The sequence below is a fragment of the Eptatretus burgeri genome, chromosome 10, assembly GCF_056783735.1.
Source record: "Eptatretus burgeri isolate ZD-2024b chromosome 10, Ebu_testis_v1, whole genome shotgun sequence".
NCBI classification, from domain to species: domain Eukaryota; kingdom Metazoa; phylum Chordata; class Myxini; order Myxiniformes; family Myxinidae; genus Eptatretus; species Eptatretus burgeri.
This window is the reverse complement of record NC_140970.1, coordinates 33,071,529-33,096,377: the sequence shown is the minus strand read 5'-3', so window position 1 is coordinate 33,096,377 and position 24,849 is coordinate 33,071,529. Positions and strand designations below refer to the sequence as shown.

Here is a 24,849-nt window from a genome sequence, read left to right as displayed (position 1 = left end):
CTTTTGTAATACCACTGAAGATTTGTTTCATGAGTATATTGACTGTGTACGATTGTGTCCTCTTTTTCTTTTCCTGAATCATGTGTTTCATTGGGTAAATGTCCCTTTTTCGCTCCGGGTTTTTATTTTTGGCCTCAGAGTCATTTCAGCAAATGAAAAGTTGTTAATATTTTTGAATTATGTATTGCCAGAGGCTAAACTAGCAAACTACTTGTCTGGAAAAGCAAAAATGAAAGTGCAAACCACTGAAGCAATGTAATGTGATTTTGCATTTTCAATCCCTGGTTTCAACTTAGGTGAAACTAGAATTTAATGACCTGACCAACAATACAAATATTAATGCCTTTGTTGAAACTTGGTGTGTTGGTAGGATATGCTTGGTTAATGAAAATGTATGAGAAATGTATGTATAGTTTTTATATATTTTTTTATTTTTCCTTGTGTTTTGAAATTTCCTTGGTTTGGATTGCCTTCTTTGTGTTTCTATGACTTTGTTGGATTATCTTTGAAACTTGTTTTGATATTTGGTTTTTTTTTATAACAAAAGGAGTCAAAAGTGTTGGGTAGTCGATCTCGTCGAAAAAGAATTTTTTTTCAAAAAAAAATTTTTTTTTTAATTTGTTCTACCCTTATTATCACTTTTTCCGTCGATATGTTTGTCTGTCTGTCTGTCTGTCTGTCTTTCCCTCTGTTCGGTCCAGTGCTCCGTTAATACAATGGCGATTTCGATGAAACTTGGTGGGTAGGTTCATACCATGACCGAGTTGTAGGCAAATGAAAACCGTTGCTATGGACACCACCGTTGCATAGCAACGGGACTTTGACATTTTTGAAAAATCATAATAAATTAATTTTTTCGAAAATCAAAAATCGGGCCATGAGTGACTGTGGGCAGTACATTCAGCCATATTGTCAAAAATTTCCAGCCAGATCCTATGAAAACTGTCGGAGAAGATAGACTTTGAATGAACCCTGGTCAAAAACAATAAAAAAACGAAGTTCGTTATATCTCAGAGACTATGAGTCAGATATACATGAAACTGGTATGGTAGGTTCATGGTATGTCCTAGTTATGTGTGAGAAAGAACCGTTGCTATGGACCCCTCCGTTGCCGAGCAACGGCCAAAAAACCTCTAAATGTGGGGATATTTTAACGAAAAAACAATCTGCAGCATTAACCCTTGAAGCTAGAATCATGAATTTTCTTGTGCTTAATCCTCAGATCATTCCCCATCGAACGGGCCCATCGCGTCAGGTTCTATTGGGTAGGCGACTACCCATGTCCGCCAAACCGGCTTGTCTCTCTCTCTTCCCCCCCCCCCTCCCCGCAGCACATGAGCTGGCAATCAAATACTGCTTTTTTTTTTACTGCGTTTGTTGTATGCAGGGAACATCCTGCAGGTGACATTTACTCTGCAATGTGTTGTTTGCCAGGCCACACATGAGCCTCTTTGCATCTACCTGGTCTCTAATGGGCCAAAGTGTGCCCTGATCAGGGACATACTATTGGCCTTGCTCCTTCATATGCTCCTGGTGTTGTTCGCCCTCAATAAGGCAAAGATTCTCCCCTGGTTCTGTAAAGAATAACGCAATGAATTCAGCAAATGTACATGGATAAAAAGGCCTCGGAAAACAATCTTATTTGTATCAAAAATGTTTTTGTTGTTGATCGTTTCAGCATTGTGCGTAAGTTATAATAAATCGGTTTATTTTAGCAGTCATGGAATTCCTTCAACTTCCCAAACCATGTGTGTCCATATAGTTTTAAAAGCTAATGGGGAGGGTTATTTCTCATGATACAGCACCGCAAAAGGTCCTTTGGACCTCGCCCAACAACGTACACAAGAGGCGAAAAGGTCAATTGGACTTCGGGTTCCATGTGACACCCAGGTGTCACGATAATACACAGTAACTACAGAGTTCATAGAATACGATACCCCACGAAGTGTTAAGTCAATATTTCAACTTTAATACAATGAAGATTTTAAAGATCGTTAAAAAGAAATCCGGAAGTTTCGAGTGCGACTGAAGCAGGCTTATGCACCAACCAGCCTTTTACGCCACCCTATGTCCACGAACTGCGAAACTGGGGGTTCATGGAAGTATTTAAAAGGTGATTTGTGTTCTACGGTGTTCAATCATAGAATTAAATTTGAATAAAAGGTTTAAAGAGGTTTACAGGCGTATAAATAAATAAATTCCGGGTTTAACCGCCATTTCACCTCGTGTCGATTACATCATCCTATCTTACACGTTACATTTGTTATTTGTGCCTGTTGTTTGTGTCCTTTGTGAGGTCCTTAAAACAGTACGTTTCCTGTGAGAAATGATTTTAAATTTTGGTTGACTGCCTTCAAGTAAAAATGCCTTCGAGCAAACAGAGTAAAAACATTCTCTCACTCCACTCTGTGAGTGTGTGATCAGGATGAATTCAGAGACAAAGTACTGTAAAATGGTAAACTTGTCTTCTGATTCATGTTCCGATTCGTGTTCAAAATATAATCATCAATTTAAAGAAGTTATTCCTCGATCACAAACTGATAAGACAGAGATAGATGGATGGACGGCTGGACATGAAGCAATTGCTTAATTCAGCTTTTCATTTTGCGTGCGCGGGGTAATTACTGGCGTCAGCAGACAATGTCATTGCTTTTGGTTGCAATAACTATTCCAAAATACAAAATGTCATTCCACTTGTAAAATAAAAAAAAGAAAGAAAAAAAAAACGTCATTATTTAAACAATCATCCCTTTAGCATAAAAAATAAAACACTTTGCATAATGCTTTCAAACAATGGAAAAGACATGAATGACGAGTACAAGGACTTTAGGAGAAAATGGACAAATAAACAGTTTCTGAAGCTTGGATCACAGGCAGCATCAAGAGTGATTGGCTGAGAAGAAAATGCAATACAGGCAAACATTATTTTGTATTAGATGATCCATTACTTGCAGAAAAAAAAACCAAACAATAATAATAATAATAACGTGCTTATGTTTGAATTGTCCACCAAACTTGCCTGGTCTTAGTTTCACCCCTGAACAATTATCTCCTGCCCTATTTAAAGGACAGCCATAATGGCAAAAAAACAACGGTTCGCAGGGTGGAATTTGACAAACCTAGACCCAAAGCATCCCGCAAGCCTTGGAATAGGTGTCAAAGTAGATTTGAGCTTGCTCACCATGAAACTCAGGCTAATGCGTATAATGCACAGCTGAGAGTAACAGTCATCACGTGGTCAGTCTAAAGAGTTTCAAGCTATCTTTATTATTCTAATCCTTCTTCCTTCCAGTGCAAAGGCCAACCTCTATCAAGTTATTCTCACCTGCTGCAACCAGTAATATTCAGAAAACAAAAGTGAAATATTTACTCAGAGGCTCTAATCTAGGCCTCATGTCAGACAGCCATGAACAGAAAAATCACAAATGTGTCCAAGAGCCGCGTACTAAAGGCAATAGCAACAACTTCCGATATTTCGTCACGTACCTTGATGGAGCCAATAGCGAGACCCGTCATGGCGGCTCCTCGTTCATGACGAGAAAATCGTGTATTTACGAAATAACTACACATTAAATGGAATAATCTTTAAATAGTAACGTGAACTTTTCGAAACTTTAAAGCAAATGTCTGAATATATTTAAAAGTTCATGATAGATGCTCTCAAAAGGCACCCTCAATGCGAGGATGTGTACAGGTGTTTAGTATTTTAGGAGATCCGGATCCTGTATATAAAAGAGCCGAGTCCTAAAGGTTTTGTCTTCACCAGAAGAAGAAGAACGCGGAGCTCTCTTCGAGCCAGCGTTCGCTACACGAGACGCGGCTAAAAATGAGGCGGAATTATATATTTAAATGCACAATGGGCCATCCATTTATTTTGTGTGAAACTTTTGTGGGGGTTTTGACTCCTCCTCCCCCAATGCTCCATACATGCAGTCCTCTCCCTCCTATCTTCTCCAAAAAAAAAAAAAAATTCTATTCTCTCCCCACTCCTCATGCAATTATATTCACGACCAACCACCCTATCCACTTTCTCAATTGATCCCCCATGCTCCATGTATATACAAGATAACAAATTTATAGCCCTGAAGGAAGCAGAGGGGTGATACGCAGAGCACAGTCAGCACCACAATGTCAGGTAATTGAATAAAAATCATGATAACAACAGGCTTTGTTTTGTTTTGTTTCATGAGGTGTAATGCTCGTGTATGTGAATGCATGTGCACGTGATTGCACAATTGGTAATACAGTACTGTACTTGCATTGATTTTAACGTTTGCTCCTTCTTCGAGTAATTTATTTATTACAGTACTTATGATCGATAAAAAGTCAAAAATTCACCGGAGTTGTGGTTACTTGTGCGATTATATATTGTGTGCTTAATTTATATCTAGTTTACACTCAATTTCTCTCTTTCTCCGTCGATCTGTCACCGGAGAGGTGAGTTTGTACAAATTGCTTTTGTAAGGCTCACTCTTGGCTGCACCTAGGTAGGTTTGAGGGTCGATGAGGAGCAGCCAAAACCCAAATCCTATCTAAGTTCTTCTGATGACTCCAATGCAGTATTCGGTCTCTTATGAGCTCCGCCACCAGAGGTGAAGGAGGTTATGTTTTCACCCCCTTTCTGTCTGTTTGTTTGTTTTTCTGTGTACAGGATATCTCAAAAAGTTGCAGACGGATCCGGATGAAAGTCTGTAGACAGGTTCGGTGTATGACAAGGACGAACTGATTAGATTTTGGTGAAAATCCGGATCCGGATCCGACTACTAGAATTTTTTAAGTGATTCTTCACCATTGAGAGATAGATCTCAAAAACGATATATCGCACGATAATTCAAAAATGTTTTGGGCCAGATATGTTCTCGTGGGTCAGGAATTGCGTGGCGGAGGTATGCGCTCTACCGAGTGCCCTTCGAGTTTGATGATGAAATCATCGAAAATGATGTTGAAAAACTATATGGATAATATAATATCAGTTTATCTTACCATCATATAAATTTTATAACCAACAGCTGTGCCAAAATGTGTAAAATGACTGATGGATTGTTTGGCTGTGGGATCAGCCATTCGGCACAAGGGCCGGTACAAGCAAGCAAAAGCCAACTGCAAAGATGGAAGGCCAAGGACAGGCCGTTATCTCCTGCATTGCCAGGCAACTCACTGTGGCTTAGATGTTTTTGAGCATAACGGCGAAAGCGGCTTTACCCACGGGGATTGCATTGGGGATTTGCTGTGCGTCGTTCGATGAAAGTGTCCAAGCTGTATTTCACGCCTGCAGCTTGACGTACCTTCTGACCTCAAAGTTGGCCTGCTCAGCATGGTACAATACCCTGTAGGATGAATGTACAGGCCAGCTCCTCGACCAGTGATTTACGATCTCATTAAAGCAGTTAGCCCAGATCATTACCGTAGCAGGAATGAAACCAGCACAAGCCCATAATACGAGTCAAAAGCACCATAATTCCTGAGTCTATTGTCTGCGTTACTCAAATACTTCAAGTCTCTCCAGCCAATCAGCAAAGAAATTCAGACAATAAAAGATGTCTACCATTTATCAGCATAAAAAGTTGTTAACCAGAAAGCAAAACTGGAATGCAATGGTAATTATTTGCCACTGTGGAGAAGAAACGAACATACTAACACAAAGGTAAACATTAAAAATGAAAAAAGTCAACTCTGTTATCGCACAAGAAAAATGTCAGCACTAATTCTCATTCTTTTCTTTTCTAAAATATTCCCCAAAATGAAGTTTTAAAACAAAAACAAAACAGGTTTCTAATCGCTGCTCAGCAAATTAACTCAGTGCACCATTTTGTGGCTTCTTGACTTTTTACATCACGAGATGAAAACCATGTTTTCCATCCAATGCTCCTTTCATCACGACATTTCAAACGAAGCCTCGATGGCATTGTGCTTGGAAGCATCCGCTCTAAACCTGGGACATTGGTAGTTTCATTCTGACCCGAGCCGAGTCATACCAAAGACTTTTAAAATGGTACGTGCTGCTTCTAAGCTTGACGCTTAGCATTTAAAGGATAGAGTACAGACAAATCCCAGAGGTTGGCATCGATGTGGAAGATGCAATTACTCCTGAAATTACCCCACTGAGCAAGGAGAGAGAAACGACGTCGTAAACATGGCATTGCCATTCCCCAGAATGCCCCCAGGTAGTCGTCACTTCCCACAAACTCCTGGGTTGTGTTTGGCTGAAGTGAAGTCCGCAGTTATCTCATGAATTTGGCTGCACGTGCGTGTATGATTTGTGTTGTAGCTCCTCCACGAGCCTTAATTAGAACCTGTATAAAAAGGTATTTTTGTTTCCACTGCTGAGTAATTAAACACACCACTCAGGGTAGCATCACTTGACAGTTTCCTTTAAGCCATAACAACCATCATTTCGGACTTCCTAACTCACTTGCATGTTAACATTCACCAATTTTCATCTCACAGGCAATTCAAGTACTGTGATTTGGCACCATAGTTCCCGGTGGAGAACATGGTCCGATGGTTCCGTTCTGCCTTATTCCATGACATTTTAATTGGTAAATCTACAGTTCTAAGATATGACACGTTCACACATCAGCCTTAAATCAAACGTATTCAAAGGTTGGCGTTTCGGATTAGTTGTCCTTTTTAGGCAGACGATACAGTGGCCTGAAAAAGTATTCACCTCCCTCCAACATTTTCACATTTTGATGCCGTCTGAGCTTATTTCGTGATGCATTCAAATCAAACTCAATATTTCAGTCTTCACAAACTACTCCAAAGTGATAAAGCTAATAAAAAAAATGCAGATAAAATGTGAACAAGTTAGATTAATAAAGAAAAATCAGATGATTCTCAGTTGCATACTGAAAGTATTCCACCCCTTTGTCCAATTAACCCTAAATCACTTCAGGAGCAAATTATTTGTTTGAAAAGTTACATAGTAAGTGTAATGGGTTTCACCTGTATGTAATCAGTGGTTGAACATGAAAAAAAATTAAGTTCCCCCGACTGATCGAAGGAGTTTTAAGGTACAACTCACTTGGTCAACTAACAAGGCAAAAATGAAGACCAAGGAGCTGTCCAAAGAGGTCAGACATAAAGTGGTGGTGGTGCTGAATCACCATTCAGGAGAGGGTTATAAGATGAATTCAGTCACTCGTTATCTCTTTGGGTATGGTAAAATCCATTAAAAAAAAAAAAAGTGGAACACCTGTCATACCACTCAGACTCCACCCAGATCAGGTGGCCCACCCAAACTCAGCAGCTGGGCAAAAAGGAAACTGGTTTGGGATGTCACTGTAAATCCAGCAATGACTTTGAAAGATCTGCAAGGCTCTGTGTCCAAGATGGGGGTCAGTGTTCATCAATGAACAATATCACGTTCCATTCACAAAGCTGGTCTCTATGGACAGGTGGCAAGAAAGAAGCCGTTACTGAAGAAGACTCATCCAGGAGATCATGTGGAGTTTGTGGGGAAAAAAAAAGAGCATCTCCATGATACCGTAGGCATGTGGAGAAATGTTTTGTGTTCAGACGAGACAAAAATTGAACTTTTTTGTCGAAATTCAAAGTTACATCTGGTGCAAGTCGAACACTGCACATCACCAAGTCAACACCATCCCTGCCCTCAAGCATGGTGGCGGATGCATAATGTCATGGGGGATGATTTTCATCAGCAGGGACTGGCAAGCTTGTCAGGATACAAGGGACAATGGACGGTACAAAGTACAGGAGAATCCTCGATGAAAATCTGCTTGAGTCAGCCATGAATCTGAAAGTGGGTAGGAGATTCACATTTCAGCAGGACAATGATCCGAAGCACAAAGTTAAAGCCACACTGGAGTGGCTGAATAATAAGAAAATAAATGTTCTTGAGTGGCCCCAGTCAAAGTCCTGACTTCAACCCAAATGAACATTTGTGGTGAGACTTGAAGATTGCAGTCCATCGACGATCCCCATCAAACTTGGCACAACTGGAGCGATTTTCACATGAAGAATGGACAAGGATGTCACCATCTCACTGTGCAAAGCCTGTAGAGATCCACCCAGAAACACTCATGGCAGTTATTGCTGTAAAAGTTCTTCCACCAAGTACTGACCGAAGGGGCTGAATACTTTTACAACCAGTGAATTTTGATTTGTACATGTTTTTTGTACATATTCCCGACATGCAACCACCTTCAACGATAGGGGTGTTTACCTTGATCTCTTCAGTTATTAATAAAAAAATTCAGTTGGAAAAATTGTTTTTTACATAATTCGTAATTCATAAAAATGTGGCATTATCGGTGGGGGCTGAATACTTTTACAACCAGTGAATTTTGATTTGTACATGTTTTTTGTAGGTATTCCCGACATGCAACCATCTTCAATGATAGCGGCGTTTACCTTGATGTCTTCAGTTATTAATTAAAAAGTTCAGTTGGAAAAATTGTTTTTTACATAATTCGTAATTCATAAAAATGTGGCATTATCGGTGGGGGCTGAATACTTTTACAACCAGTGAATTTTGATTTGTACATGTTTTTCGCAGGTATTCCCGACATGCAACCATCTTCAATGATAGCGGCGTTTACCTTGATGTCTTCAGTTATTAATTAAAAAGTTCAGTTGGAAAAATTGTTTTTTACATAATTCGTAATTCATAAAAATGTGGCATTATCGGTGGGGGCTGAATACTTTTACAACCAGTGAATTTTGATTTGTACATGTTTTTTGTAGGTATTCCCGACATGCAACCACCTTCAACGATAGGGGTGTTTACCTTGATGTCTTCTGTTATTAATTTAAAAGTTCAGTGGGAAAAATTGTTTTTTACATAATTCGTAATTCATAAAAATGTGGCATTATCGGTGGGGGCTGAATACTTTTACAACCAGTGAATTTTGATTTGTACATGTTTTTCGCAGGTATTCCCGACATGCAACCACCTTCAACGATAGGGGTGTTTACCTTGATCTCTTCAGTTATTAATAAAAAAGTTCAGTTGGAAAAATTGTTTTTTACATAATTCGTAATTCATAAAAATGTGGCATTATCGGTGGGGGCTGAATACTTTTACAACCAGTGAATTTTGATTTGTACATGTTTTTTGTAGGTATTCCCGACATGCAACCACCTTCAACGATAGGGGTGTTTACCTTGATCTCTTCAGTTATTAATAAAAAAGTTCAGTGGGAAAAATTGTTTTTTACATAATTCGTAATTCATAAAAATGTGGCATTATCGGTGGGGGCTGAATACTTTTACAACCAGTGAATTTTGATTTGTACATGTTTTTTGTACGTATTCCCGACATGCAACCACCTTCAACGATAAGAGTGTTTAGTTTGATCTCTTCAGTTATTAATAAAAAAGTTCAGTGGGAAAAATTGTTTTTTACATAATTCGTAATTCATAAAAATGTGGCATTATCGGTGGGGGCTGAATACTTTTACAACCAGTGAATTTTGATTTGTACATGTTTTTTGTAGGTATTCACGACATGCAACCATCTTCAATGATAGCGGCGTTTACCTTGATGTCTTCAGTTATTAATTAAAAAGTTCAGTTGGAAAAATTGTTTTTTTACATAATTCGTAATTCATAAAAATGTGGCATTATCGGTAGGGGGTGAATACTTTTGCAGGTCAATATATATATCTATATATATATATATATATATATATATATATATATATATATATATATATATATATATATATATATATATATATATATATATATATATATATATATATATATACACTGTTCTCACAAAGAACAGTGATGAAGGGCTGGGGTGGGAGGGGAAGTGGGCGATTGATGAAATACTCTGAAGGTAGAATCAACATCAACATGAGACTGACTTTTCACAGCCTTCTGGAGTATTGGCATCATATAACCACCGCAAAACCCCGTCCAAACCCTTTTCTAACAACTGCACAATCCTCTTTAAATCATAGCTTGGCTCCAGCACTGTAAACTCTACTTCATGATAACTCGAGTAAACCAGAAACGTGATCATGGCAGCAGTGACGTCATTAGAGATGAAAAATCCATGAAACTGAATATTTTATAAATAAACATCAAGTAACATTAAGGTGGAAAGCAAATGAATTATTGCAAAATAGGTTGCGGTTGCGGTTGTAAAGCTGCTGAGGTTTTTCAAATGTGACATCAGTCCAGCATCATCTTGGAGGTACCGCGTGGCAGATTTCATTCCCAATTATCGTTCATTTGCTTTTTTTAATAGTTAATTTGTTCAGAGTGCTACAACTAGGTGACTAACTGAAATGGCACTCAGCGGAGTGCATACCTCCACCAGGCTCAAGAGTTTACGTTTTGTTGCCCCACTGATAGGCCGGATTTTCATCCTGACCGAAACCAAAATCGAAACGATTTGTCCTCGTTACACACCCAACCCGTCCACCAAGTTTCGTCTGAATCCGTCCATAACTTTTTGAGATATCGTGATATTATACAATTTTTCATCCCATCTCTCAAAGGTGAAGAATCACGTAAAAATTGCAGTATCAGGACCCGGATCCGGATCTTCAACAAAAACTAATCAATTTGGTCTTGTCACACACCCAACCTGTCCACCAAATTTTATCTGAATCTGTCCACAACTTTTTTTTTAATTATCCTGCTCACAGACAGGCAGACACAGACAAGAGTGAAAACATAACCTGCATCCACCTTAGGTGGCAGAGGTAATGAACAACTGTCACATGGTTTTGGAAAACGTGGGTGAAACTGGATCCAATCAGCACATATCAGTATACTCACAACTACCAGTATACTACTAAAGTAGACTACCATACTACTACTACTACTACGAAATGGCTCCAATTATTCCAACCTTCTATTCAGATCAGTTGCGTAAACAACGAACCAACTGGCCAGGCCTAACATTCAACTACAGCAGATCTGTGCATGAAATTGACATTGGTTTGGGGTACCGGAGATAACTCGGCTATCTTTGTCATCGACAACGTGGGATCTTTAATGTCAACCAAATAATGCTATCTGACAGAACGAGCTTAATGTCCAGCTGAAGGATGGTTCACTTGGTGATACAACAAAAAGCCTGTGGAACACGAATCTCAGTTTATAGTTGTGTAAGGAATCAAACCCAGAATAGACGTCTCACAGGTAAGTGCACTGCATCTACACTATCCTGTATGACAGAAAATTTTGACCCTCCATAGAGGGTGATGCAACAATGTGTGCACCATCAATGAATGGGACATAAAGACGGAAGACCCATCTACCAGGTCCAGCTACCATTGATAAACAAATGACAAATTGCTACCCCAAATCACTTTCAGTTGAACTCTCAAGTCTGTCCAGTCGGTTCGTGAACGACTTGGGGTCAAAAACGTTTCACCGGACGAGCCCACAAGAAGATCACGAATGATCGGAACCATTAAAGAAGTTCAAGTATTATGTTGTCGTTGAAATGCACTTTCTTTCAAATTGACAGCAGAAGCACAATCGAGGTCATTTAGGGTGCAACATCAACATGCATTTCATTTGGAAGTTCTTGGGGGCAATAAAGTTCCTAAAGGGGGGACATTTGGAAGTTCCTAAACTTATTCAGAAAATTTTACAACTATAAGAGATATTAAAATATCTGTTTTATGCAAACGTTAACATTTCATAATCAATAATAATTATTTTTTAATTCTTCTTAAAGGAATGGTTACAGTGCAAAAAGGAAAAAAAGTAAGGAACAAAAGGAAACCAAATGAACATATAATGAGGAATCTTTTATAATATATAATGCTGAATTTTATAATGAAACACGGCTCATGCACATGCGCCATTTTCATTTCAGCGTTTCAGCAAATCAAAAATATAATCCCTGGTTATAGATTCCCGATTGTGGTTAAAATGTGTACACGTGTCATGCGAAACTCATGGCAATGTCATCTGGATCCAGCACTTGGCCTGCCTTTGCACTTGTGCTGTGATCTGGAGCTAATGGAAACGGCCACTGAGGCATGAGGATGGCAAAAATGTTCAGAGTTGGCATCAGTGTTTGCAGTTGTGAAGTTTCATCACGCCTGGTTGGCTGCGTCACCAACTGTGAGCATAAACAGTTCGGCAAATATACATCAAGCGCGATGTGAAGAAGAGAGAACATAGACACTCGATTGCTGCGTCAAAGGGTGAATCAATATAATTAATCATTTACACTTTCTATGAACAACTCATCTTATTGCAACAGAATTTTCTTCTTTCAAGCTCGTATATTCTCAATTATACAGCTATCATCAATTTATTTTTTTTCTCCAAAAGACACCTCTTGGAAATTTCACACCCCTGGATGATATGATCCGCTCTCCTGTCGGAGGCTCAACTTATGGAGCCTCGAATCCACAGTGGTTATACGAAAGAGAAGGGAGGTGGCCCGAAGGAGGCAAGATGATCATTGTGACAACCACGTACAAGGAGTTTCAAATTTCGCCACAATGTAAAACCACTCGAAAGGACACCATGAAATCTCTATAAAGTAAAACCTTTGAATTTTCACTCGGACTTCAATTTTTCACTTATATCCTAACATGGAAAAAAAAAAATCTGATAAAGCTGTAAATGTAATTTCAACGAATGCTCCAATCATTTATGTAAAGGCAGCTATATCATGTTTACAAGCGACTTTGTTATCACATTTGTGACCTCACATGTACTCTCTTCTATTTCGTTTCACTTCGATGTCACAAGAAGAACAACCCATGTGCAAACTCTCAGGATAATAGGCAAGCTCTCTTGCTTGAAATGAGCCAGTTTCAGTCAGCTCTGATTGAACCCAGGTCCAAATAGCTCACGAGGATGGTATTATACTTTGAAGATACTTGTCTGAAATGTGTAAAACTTATTACCTCCGCCACCGGAGGTGAAGGAAGTTACGTTTGCACCACTGTCTGTCTGTCTGTCTGTGTGTCTGTCTGTTACAGCGCAGCAACATCGCGCTGTTATATAATTGGCTATTCTGTCCTGTGTCTTCTGTCACACTTATGGCCCCGTACGTCCCTTTGGTCTGAGGGCTATAAATAGAAATTTGTCCAACGTCACAACTCTTCCCATCAGGCATGCTAATTCACCGTGTCTACATTTAAACTTTATCACTGCAAAATTGTTTCATCATTCTTAACCTCGACTTTTACTGCCCCCAGCCGCGCGATATCAAAGTATTCGCTTCTTGTTTGTTTGTCTTTTTGAGTGCAGAATATCTCAAACAGATGTGCACGGATCTAGATAAAAAAAATTTTTTATGGACAAGTTTGGTGTGTGACAAGGAAGAACTGATTAGATTTTGGTGAAGATCCAGATCCAACTACTCGAATTTTTGAAGCAATTATTCACCATTGATAGATTGGGCTAAAAACGATATATAGCATGATATTTCAAAACGTTGTGGACGGATTCGGACGACACTTGGAGGACACACATTACACACAATGCAGCATTACACACAACACACACAATGCAGCCCATTACATTTGACAAACATTGGGTGTGGCATAACGAATAATTGGTTCAATTTCGGTCAAGATCCGAATCCGATAATTTTTTTAAGTGATTCTTCACCATTGGGAGATCGGGCTCAACTAATATATAGCACGATATCTCAAAAAGTTGTGGACGGATTCGGACGAAACTTGGAGGACAGGATGGGTGTGTGACCTGGACAAAGTGATTCGATTTTGGTGAAGATCCGAATCGGATCTGGATACGAGAATTATTGAATTTTTTAAGTGATTCTTCACCATTGAGAGGGCCAAAAACGATATACATCATGATATTTCAAAAATGTATTAGGACCGATATGTTCTTGTGGATCAGGCATTACGTGGTGGAGGTATGCGCTCTACCGAGTGTCGTTCTGATTAAAACCTCTTTTTGCAGCCCATTACATTTGACATAGTAAGTATTGTTTGTTTCTTTAAGAGCAGTACTTGTATGTGTATGTACGTGTGCATACGTGTGTTGTGTATGTGTGTATAATACATACAAGTTGGGCCACCCAATCAACAACAGGTTGTTTCGACTGATCACAGTTAAAACTTAATCAACAAATAAATAAGATTACGTGCGTGTGTGCACATACATTAGTGCACAAATTTTCCCATCATTTAGTTCAACTTGTCGAACATTACAAGGTATCCGAGTCAATGCAACTCAGTAACGAAGACGCACAAGACCGAGCATTTTATAAACAAGTACGTGGCAAAAAAAATAATTAAAAAAAACAACTTTCAAACCTCGAGACAGAAACAACCACACAGGCCGTTCCTTCTCTCTCGTAAACGACGACTGGATCGGGGCATTGTGTTTATCTATAAATGCGCATAACAAATCGACAAATTATTAGAATACATTAAGTCATCACTATCCGGAAGTCCGTACGTTATAACCTATAAGGGGAACGCGGCTGAGGTTCCCTTCCCCATCGCAGCAACGTGTCTTCTGCTGCTGCTGCTGCTGCTGCTGCTGCTGCTGCTGCTGCTGCTGCTGCTGCTGCTGCTGCTGCTGCTGCTGCTGCTGCTGCTGCTGCTGCTGCTGTTGTTGTTGTTGTTGTTGTTGGTTTAATGGCGCTGTCAGAGTCAAGGAGGCTCTATCCACGCCACGCACCAGAATCTGATCAAACTCGCCGACAGCCATAGCCCTACAGCCACAGCCCTACAGCCACAGCCCTACAGCCATAGCCCTACAGCCACAGCCCTACAGCCATAGCCCTACAGCCATAGCCCTACAGCCATAGCCCTACAGCCACAGCCCTACAGCCACAGCCCTACAGCCACAGCCCTACAGCCATAGCCCTACAGCCACAGCCCTACAGCCACAGCCCTACAGCCACAGCCCTACAGCCATAGCCCTACAGCCACAGCCCGACAGCCACAGCCCTACAGCCACAGCCCGACAGCCACAGCCCTACAGCCATAGCCCTACAGCCACAGCCCTACAGCCATAGCCCTACAGCCACAGCCCTACAGCCACAGCCCTACAGCCACAGCCCTACAGCCACAGCCCTACAGCCACAGCCCTACAGCCACAGCCCTACAGCCACAGCCCTACAGCCACAGCCCTACAGCCACAGCCCTACAGCCACAGCCCTACAGCCACAGCCCTACAGCCATAGCCCTACAGCCATAGCCCGACAGCCACAGCCCTACAGCCACCCTGTAAGGACTCCAGCGACTTTAATGCCGAAAAAATGAGTCCGAGAGGATAGCTGCACGAAGAGGATTGAACTCAATTATCCATTCCATAGCTAGGACGATTGCAAATAGTTCCATCGAAGTAACTGGAAGATGGTTAGTTAACCGAAAAGCCCTGACCACACGGACATCCGGGATACATGATGAGGCCGAGGGAGAGAGAGCGAGGAATTTTTAGAGGGGCATCATCGAGAGAGGGGCATCATCGAGAGAGGGGCATCAACGAGAGAGGGACATCGTCGAGAGAGGACATCGTCGAGAGAGGGACATCATCGAGAGAGGGACATCGTCGGGAGAGGAGCATCGTCGAAAGAGGGGCATCATCGAGAGAGGGGCATCATCGAGAGAGGAGGGGAGCACACGGCCCGACACCCGGGCCCAACCCCGTGTCAACATCGAGCACAGGCACCGTGTCTTGTCATTGGTTTGGTAAATAAATGGCCATAACTTGGGAACCACTTGTCCAATTAATATTAAACCTTGAAAAGGCACATCCTTGGGTCCCCAGCAATATACCTGGCAAGTTTCAATTCGATCGGACCGGTGGTCGAGAAACAGCGGTCACACACACACACACACACACACACACACACACACACACACACACACACACACACACACACACACACAGACACAGACACAGACACAGACACAGACACAGACACACACACACACACACACACACACACACACACAGCCACACAGACACACACACACAGACACAGACACAGACACACACACACACACACACACACAGACACAGACACACACACACACACACACAGACACACACAGACACACACACACACAGACACACACACACAGACACACACACACACACACACACACACAGATTGCTGGAATTATAGATAGATGTGGAGCCCGACCGCAGTAAGCTGTGGAGATTACAGTACATCTGAGAATGAATAATCCATATCAACGTATCTGTGTGAGCGGACACACTCACCGGCACAGACCAATTACAACGGTGACTCCCACACCTTTGGGAATTGGGTGAGGTGACAATGAAGGTGGTTAAAAAAATATCATGGATGCAATGGGCGATGAGAGCTGCAGTGAGGGTGCGGTGCCAATAAAATTCCACAGACTCTTATTTTTTCCAAGAAGCCTGGTGTTGGCTTAGTGGTTAGGGTGGCGGCTTGGGATCCCAGGGTCCTGAGTTCAAGCCCCGTTGGCTGCTGAATTAACACCAGGGGGTTGACTCAGCCTGTCATCCTTCCGAGGTCGGCGAAATGAGTGCCAGTGTACTGGTCCCGGTGTATGCCCCGGTTAGAATAGGTGTACCATATCCCTGTGTGTCGTAAGAGGCGACCAGGGTTGGCGTCAGGAAGGGCATCCGGCCATAAGACATTGCCTCAAGAAAAAGCCAAACCCCTGCACAGCAGGGAAAAAATGGCTGTAAAAACGGTCATTTTTATTTTTATTAGACTCTTATTTTCCACACTGGAAGGTCGGCGGTTGAAACGCCGGCCGAGTCATACGAACAATTTAAAAAAATGGGACGTGCTGCTTCTTCGCTGGACAGTCAGTATTTAAAAGGTTCAGAGCATGGTCAATCCCCAAAGGTTGGCATCCATGGGGAGGACGAGAAAATTCCTCCTTGGGAAATGCTCAGCTGAGTGTGGGGAGAAAAGTGGCACCGTTGTTGAGACTTCGCCGGCACCCAGAGTCTCCCGGGACGTGATGGCACTTCCCCCAAGCTCAGTGGCTGTGTTTGTCTCGTCTAACAATCTTGTGTTGCATTGCATAATATGTTGGTCTATATGTCCATGAATGTGGCTGCGACACGTTTAATTTGGATTCAACTTTTGATTCGTTTTTGCACAAATCAAGCAGATCACTGAACATTATACAAAGCGTGTTCCCTATGCTTGAGGTTACTATGGTTGAAACTGGGCATACACATGTGATTTTATGTTGCACTTCAGGCTGGTTGCACAACTGCATTATGGTCGGTGGTAATCAAAGAACAAAAGTCCCTGTTGAGTGAAAATTATAGCGAGCCATAATGCGGTTAATGGGAGAAGTCTGATGAAGCTGCAGTTTGCATTTCAGGCACCACTTAACCAATTTGGAAAGACTGCCAAGCATTTTCTTGGAAGTAAATGACCTGCTCATGGATGGAACGCCTCATCGCTTACAACTCTCTTGCTGAGAAACTGCATTGCCTCCAAGATGTCTTCTGAGATGATGGTCATAACAACGTGAGCGGTTCAACCATTACGCAATTCAATCATCGTCAGTCAGAGTTCCTGAATCTGGTGGACACGGGACTCCCATTGAGATTTGACATTCGTTCTCCAACATGGCCGGACTTAACTCGAAGTTGCCTTTCAAGTGTCGCGCTGTCAGTGAGTGCTCCATCTCAGAGAGCGAGGTCTTTTAAATCGAGTTGTAAAGCCAGTTGTCCACCTGCATTTATGTCAGTGGACATGAAATGTCTCGAGGTATTTTGTGAATAGGACTTGGTCGAAGTGTGATGGTATCCTGGCCAAATTTACTGCTTTGAGTCAGCTATATACTTAGCAGTGCTACGAGATCTGATAGACGCGTTTAAGATAATGAAGGGTAAAGAAAGAATAAGTGTGGAAGGTTTTTGCAGCAGAATAGACGGCAATATGTACAGGAGTCATGGCTTGACAGTGAACAAGATGAGAGTTGGGACAACATTAAGGCAGGAGGTTTTCACCGATCAAAGAGTTGTTAATGCCTGGAATGTTCTCCCTGGAAAGGTGGCAGCAGCAGAAACGGGAGATAGGTTTAAACTGGAATTACATTAGTATATCCTTTTACAACTCAACCAGACATTTGATGCATTTTCCTGCTTTATTTGTATTTGAGAGTACCGTAGTTAAACAATTCAATCTCTGTAACACCAGCGTCCTTTTGGGATGGCTGTTCAGCATCCTGATCGACGTGGACACGCCGCTGTTTTGTCTGTGCTGTCATCATTGGTCCAGAATTGAATTTGATGGAAAAAAAAAAAGAAAATGACCAGTCGACCTTTTTTCATACTATCTCAGACATCACGACCTCACTGAGACAGATTAGGTCTTGATTGATGTTGTCGAAGGTTTGATTGTGTCAAAGGGCATGCTCTTGCCTCATGTTGACGCGTCATACGTTATTGATTTGCAGAGAAATCTTCTGCAGCATTAACACTAAATCAACAACTGATTGTGATCGTTTCTCGGTTGTGCGAAGCCTTGGAATAGTGTGTGCTCCAAATGCAGGTCATGTTGTAATTGAAACTGGGCATTTGGAAAGCAGCTGGTAATGACAACACCAGCAGACACAAACTGCACCACAAAGGAAGAAAACGAAAAAACAATGGATATCCCGTGGTATGGGGTTAATGGCTTCGAAGAAAGTTGATATATTGAAAGCAATTTTTCTAAACCATTATTTGCACTTTTTTTAAAACTGTGAGTCTGACAGGATGGTACAGAGGTACTACGATTACCTTTGAGCTCCGTGGGGCTATGTAGGTGCCATTGGGCTAACCAAATACCGAAACCCCTGCCAGATTCAACAAACCTCTCGGAGAAGATGCAAATTGAAATCGGCTACCCCCTAAAAACATGTTTTTTGGGCCTGGTTCCACCCATAATGGGCGCACCATGCCCATTCTCAGGAAAACACAACTAGATCATGATATAAACCCCCCACCAAAATTTATCAGGATCGGATCAAAACCCATGGAGCTATGCTCAGGACAGACAGACAGACAGACAGACAGACAGACAGACAGACAGACACCAATAACGAATATAAAAGTCACTTATTTTTTTCATGAAAATATTTTTTCGTCAACCAACAACCTATTTCTTTCATGCCATGAGGCACATACAGCTGCCGAGGTAGTTTTTCCATTGGCTAAGGAGAACAATGCTGGACGGGCCATCACTCCGACACAAGATACTCAAATGGCTCATTCTTCCCATTAAGCTGGTATTCATTTTGACAACGTCAGAAGGATGGCAGGCTGAGTCAACTCACCTGGTGTAATTCAACGGCTTGACAGGGACTTGAAATCAGGACCTTGAGACTTTAAGCCAGCCACCTTAACTGTGAAGCCAACAGCAGGCTTATAACAATATGGTAATAGAAAATAACTATCGTTTACTCCCATCGATGCAGTTGTCTTCAGCTATCATTTAATCTGACACGAGCGGCATCATTTTGCATTTCAGGTGGTAATATATAAATATGCTCGACCTCAGGTTGATCTCGGGTTTTCGGTACCGGGAAGCAACAGGAAGTCACAAGTGGGGGTTTGTTTGGTCATCTTGGTGGATGAAGGATTGACACGGATTCCGAATGCCTCGGACGTCTTTTCCTTCCATGCTGAAACACCATGCAATAAATATCCTCATAAGATCAGTCTGAAATGATATGAGAACAATTCACTTAAACTGGGATGTTACCATGACATCAATCATTTGTGACTGGGCTACTGGAGAAATGCATTCCATAAACAAATCTTCAAAACATTATAAGAGATACAAGTATATGAAATAGATTATATGATGTTCTCATTATCTTTATGTTCTACAGAGAATGCTGTTCTATATCGGGTGTTTACTCCTTCACATACTCGGTCAGTACACTAACAAGAAGTCCATCCAGCTGCACCAGGCCTTGAGTGGGGCCTGCATGACATAACATGCTGGTAGACCAGTTTACCCATAAAACCGGTAAAACAACATCTCAAAAGCACTTTCACCTCACCTCTTGCAAAATGGTTCACACGAAGTTCATGTGTCATCCAGTTCAAGAATTAAAGCCGAACATTACCTGCAAGTAGACAAAACGGCAATTTTTCTGCAGCCTCCAGGAACACACATCACAAGGATACACAAGTATACATGAGGAACTTTGGCACAGGAGGAGGCCATTCGATCCATCAGGTCTGCACTGTACCGACGCCATTATCGTCACCCATCGACACACAAGCTATCTACTGTCAAAACAAGCCAATATCCTGAGAGCCCACACCCCACCATCTCCAATGTATCCAGGTACATATCTAAATCCCATTTAAACCTATCCACCCCCTTTCCCTGCCACTACCTTTCCAGAGAGACCATTCAATGCATCAACAGCTCTCCGACTGAAAGACCCCTGCCTTAAAACTGTCCCATCTCTCATCTTCTTTACCCCCAAGCTATGGACCCTCGTCTTAACACTATCCACTATCTGAATGGACCACTCAAGGACATTTATCTTTTTGTTCCTTAGCCACTCCAGTGTAGCTTTGGCTGTGTGCTTCGGGACGTTATCATGCTAAAAGGTGAACTTCCATCCCAATTGAGCTTTCTTGTAGAGAGCGACAGGTTTTCCTCTTGGATTTTTCTGTATTTTGCTCCATACATTTTTCCCTTCTATCCTGACAGGTGCCCCAGTCCTTGCTGATGAGAAACATCCCCATAACATGACGCTGCCATCACCATGCTTCACAGTAGGGATGGTGTTCTTTGGGTGATGTGCTGTGTTGGGCTTGGGCCAAATGTAATGTTTTGCATTTTGGCCAAAAACTTCCATCTTGGTTTAGTCAGACCACCAAACTTTTTGCCACATGACTTCAGAATCCCTGGAGTGGTTTTTGCATACCTCAAATGGACACGGTGGGCATTTTTGAGTTATGGCTTCCTTCTTGCTACCCTATCGTACAGGCCAGACTTGTGCAGTGCTTGGGATATTGTTGTCACATGCACAGTGACCAGTCTTTGCCATAAAGGCATGTAGCATTAAAGGTTTCAATTGGCCTCTTGATAGCCCATCTGATCAGTCTCCTCCTTGCTTGGTCATCCAGTTTACAGGGACGGCCTGGTCAAGCAGGGTCTTGGTGGTACCAAATGCCTTCCATTTCTTAATGATTGTCTTGACTGTGCTCCAAGGGATATTCAAGGCCTTTGAAATCGTTTTATTCCCATCCCCCGATACTGTGCCTTTCTACAATTTTATCCCAGATGTCTTTTGAAAACTCCTTGGTTCTCATAGTTGAGTCTGCTGTGAAATGCACGAACCAGCAGAGGAAACCTACAGGAACAGCTTATTATATTCTGAAATAATCAGAATTACTACAATTTAATAAAGGTGGAGACCAGTTAACATGGTGTGTGATTTTGAAGGTGATTGGTTACACCTGAGCGAATTTAGAATTGCCATTATAAGGGGGGGAGGGGGGGAGGTGGACACTCATTCATTCTAGTTTTGTATTTTTAGATCCTCGTGGAGGATCTCTAAGTCTTACTGACGTTTTTGTTCTTCATCTTCTTCTTGTAGACTTTTTTGTTTCACAGCCTTCAGTTTTCATCGAAACTTCCTGAAACTTGGCATATATATGTAAAAATACTCTGCGCAGACAGTAACCATCTCCGATTTTGAAAATTCCTCCGAGAAAAAAGTTATGACGTCAAAATATCTCCGCTAATGGAAATCGCCTAAAAAAAGTTATCTCCGAAACTAGGCAAGCTTTTTGAATTCTGTTTGCAGGAATCGAACAGGGCATTAGCAGAGATGAATTACTGCACATACGATACATCATTATGACGTCATATCAATTTTTATGACGTCATTCCTATTTTTTGACTTTTTTGTTTCACAACCCAGAGTTTTCATCGGATCTTCGTGAAACTTGCTATGTATATGCAGAAAGCCCACGCGCAGGCAGTAACTATCTCCGATTTTGGAAATTCTTCCGAGAAAAAAAAGTTGACGTCATAATATCGCCGCTAATGGAAATCGCCTATCGATAACATTATCTCTGAAACTAGGCAAGCTGTTTGAATTTTGTTTGCGGGAATCAAGCCGGGCATTAGCACAGATAATAATTCATCGCAAACCTGATACATCACAATGATGTCATGTTCGTTTTTTAACTCAGCATTAAGAGGACGAGGATTGTAGCTAATTTGAGCTTGTTTACTGAAATTTGTGGAATTTGTTTTTTACTTGGAAGTTGTGGGTATGATTTAAATCAATTCCAGGCTATAAGGCAACAACAGGTGAAAATTTTGAAAGAAGGTATATCGACTTTCCATAAGCACACTATATATATATATATATATATATATATATATATATATATATATATATATATATATATATATATATATATATATATATATATATATATATATATATATATATATATATATACATATATATACATATATATATATATATATATATATATATATATATATATATATATATATATATATATATATATATATATATATATACATATATACATATACATACTCATATATATATATATATATATATATATATATATATATATATATATATATATATATATATATATATATATATATATACATACACATATATATGTATACATATACATATATATATACATATATATATATATATATACATATATATATATACATACATATATATACATATATACATATATACATATATACATATATACATATATATATATATATACATATATACATATATACATATATACATATATACATATATACATATATATACATATATACATATATACATATATATATATATATATACATATATATATATATATATATATATATATATATATATATATATATATATATATATATATATATATACATATATACATATATACATATATATATATATACATATATATATATATATATATATACATACATATATATCTGCTTGGCAATGGGCATACGACTGGTGCGAACAGCGGTGTGGATGAACCACCTGGCCCGGTGTTGTCCGTTCGATATTTTTTATTGATTTGTATTGGAAACATTGTGTGTATTTACATTGTTGTTATAAAGATCTGTCGCAAAGATTCCAAAATCTTCAGGTTTTTGGGTCGTCGATAAAGTCGAAAAAAAAAAATTGTTTTTTGATCTACCCTTATTATCACTTTTTCCGTCGATATGTTTGTCTGTATGTCTGTCTGTCTATATGTCTGTCTGTTCGGTCCAGTGCTCCGTTAATGCAATGGCGATTTCGATGAAACTTGGTGGGTAGGTTCATACCATGACCTCGTTGTGTGCAAATGAGAACCGTTGCTATGGAGACCACCGTTGCCTAGCAACGGGACTTTGAAATTTTTGAAAAATCCCCCAAAAAAATTTTTTCGAAAATAAAAAATCGGGCCACGAGCGATTGTGGGCAGTACATTCAGCCATATTGTCAAAAATTTCCAGCTGGATCCGCTGAAAACTGTTGGAGAAGATAGACTTTGAATGAACCCTGGTCGAAAACAATAAAAAAACGAAGTTCGTTATATCTCAGAGACTATAAGTCAGATATACATGAAACTGGGATGGTAGGTTCATGGCATGTCCTAGTTATGTGTGAGAAAGAACCGTTGCTATGGACCCCTCCGTTGCCTAGCAACGGCCGAAACACCTCTAAATGTGGGGGTATTTTAACGAAAAAACAATCTGCAGCATTAACCCTTGAAGCTAGAATCATGAATTTTTTTGTGCTTAATCCTCAGGTCATTCCCCCATCGAACGGGCCCATCGCGTCAGGTTCTATTGGGTAGGCGACTACCTATGTCCACCTACCGGCTTGTCTTAAGAATAAGTTAGTGACAGGCCTGAGGTCTTTTCGTCAAGTAGCTCGATATTCCCAAATTTTCCTGTGGAGAAAATAAATTTATGATCAGACATCGAAGGGTTCTGGATAGATTAACTGGTTTTTCCTTGATGAGTACATCGACTCGAATAAGGCTTGGTGGTATATTTCACAATATGAGAACATCTTAACTTGAAGTGAACCCCCCTCCCCCACCCCCCGCCTAAAAAATTTCCAGACCTGCCTCTGCGGCCCCTGATTTGTGGCCGATAATACGAAAATGTGAAAACAACCCATCATAATCCACCATGAATGCTATCAAATTGACCCAGTGGGATCAAATGAGTGTTCCAATGTGAAGCACAAAAGTAACATAACTACATCAGTAGATGGCAGTGTGCAAACAATTAAGCTTTCAGCCGAGTTAACCAGAACGAAGAAGAGTACATGGAGGCGGGGCTGAAGAGCAGCCATTATGCTCCATATAATAACTCGATATATCCTGCCGGTGGTGTGGCAGCTCTCACATTGATGTCTTATCAGCAAAAGTGGCCCCCCTCTAAAAAAAAAAATTGAAAAGATCACCGATCTAGACTTTCCTGAATCTGATCACCACCCTCACTGCAATCTTCCTTACCTCCAAGCTTTGCATCATCTGCAAATTCAGAAAGCTGACTCTTAATCCCACTGTCGAAATCATCGATATAAATTATGAATACCAATGTTCCCAGGATATATCCCTGAGGTACCCCGACTACTTACATCTTCCCAGCAAGACATCCTCCCACTCACAGCCACTCTTTGCTTCCTATCACGAAGCCAATTTCCAATCCAGTGAGCTACCTGACCAGCCACTCCACAAGCCCTCATCTTACCAAACAACCTCCTATGTGGTACCTTATGAAATGCCTTCTTCAAGTCTAGAAATACTATGTCCAGTGCACTTCCCTCATCCACCAAATCAGAAACTATTTCATAGAACTCAAATAAATTTGTTGAACAAGATCTCCCTCTGATAAATCCATGCTCGATATGTTTAATTAGT

At 40.6% G+C, this 24,849-nt stretch overlaps 1 protein-coding gene across 8 annotated transcripts in view; it reads right to left on the bottom strand.

Moving 5' to 3' along the window:
* Positions 1–24,849, bottom strand: part of LOC147018264 (kazrin-like) — a 497,988-nt gene that overhangs the window by 369,746 nt on the left and 103,393 nt on the right. The window contains exons 1-2 of one of the 8 annotated variants that reach the window (XM_085897809.1): positions 19,947–20,203; positions 19,434–19,600 (exon numbers count right to left, since the gene is read on the bottom strand). The exons of the other annotated variants lie outside the window; for them this stretch is intronic. The gene's annotated coding sequence lies outside the window, so the exon portion shown is untranslated. Of the gene's footprint in view, positions 1–19,433; positions 19,601–19,946; positions 20,204–24,849 lie in introns of those variants that run through there. 8 annotated transcript variants of the gene reach the window in all.